The 854-nt window shown below is 33.1% G+C and overlaps 1 protein-coding gene across 3 annotated transcripts in view; it reads right to left on the reverse strand.

Moving 5' to 3' along the window:
- Positions 1 to 854, reverse strand: part of LOC116842078 (phosphatidylinositol 3,4,5-trisphosphate 3-phosphatase and dual-specificity protein phosphatase PTEN) — a 25960-nt gene that overhangs the window by 12072 nt on the left and 13034 nt on the right. The window lies entirely within an intron of this gene.

Raw genomic sequence — 854 nt, forward strand, 5'->3', positions numbered from 1 at the left:
AGAGAGAGAGAGAGAGAGAGAGAGAGAGAGAGAGAGAGAGAGAGAGAGAGAGAAAGCGAGAAAGAGAAAGAGGGAAATGGGGGGATAGAGATTCTCGCGGGGATACACGATGATAATTGGCTGTTTCAGCGAAGAAGATGGCGGATATTTCACATATTACTCTCTCTAGACGTTATTATTGACTTATACACGTTATTTTATTCTTATGAAAATATTCGTTTCTTTACAGCATTATCTTCTTATTTTTCTTCTTCTTTTTTTTTCTTTCTCTCTTCTTCATCTCAGTCCATATAGTATTCATATATAAACATGTACTTCCGCTACGCCATATAGCCCGTTTATTTGTTTCTCAACCACTTTCTTTCTACTTAACGGACACAACGTCTCTATATTTGTCATTTTGAGAAGAGTTTGGCTGTGTGTATGTGTGTGTGTAAAAACAAGTACATACATGTATGTGCTTGTTAAGAAAAAAAGCTGAGAGAAATCATAATCATAGGTTTGCAAGCAAAGAAAAGTAACAGGTATATTGAGATGAGACATATTAATATATTGACGGAATTTGCAAGGTTAATGTAAATCCAAAATTTTGATTCGGATTCGATCTAGCATTTCTCGAATATCTTTGTTCTCAAAGAAATTTATAATGATCTTTTCTCTTCACTCTTCAACAATTCCCGTCTGAGCGTCCGCATCACGCGGATAATTTTCGGCATGATAATTCGTTCGTAGCATAATGTTCTCTATATAGAAATACAGAATAATGCAAATAGAAAATGTTACGAAACATATAGTACACTTGTGTGCAATGTATATATATATATATATATATATATATATATATATATATATAT

This window comes from Odontomachus brunneus, unplaced genomic scaffold (genome assembly GCF_010583005.1).
Source record: "Odontomachus brunneus isolate Ranch 3 - 2012 unplaced genomic scaffold, Obru_v1 Obru_scaffold_021, whole genome shotgun sequence".
Taxonomy (NCBI): domain Eukaryota; kingdom Metazoa; phylum Arthropoda; class Insecta; order Hymenoptera; family Formicidae; genus Odontomachus; species Odontomachus brunneus.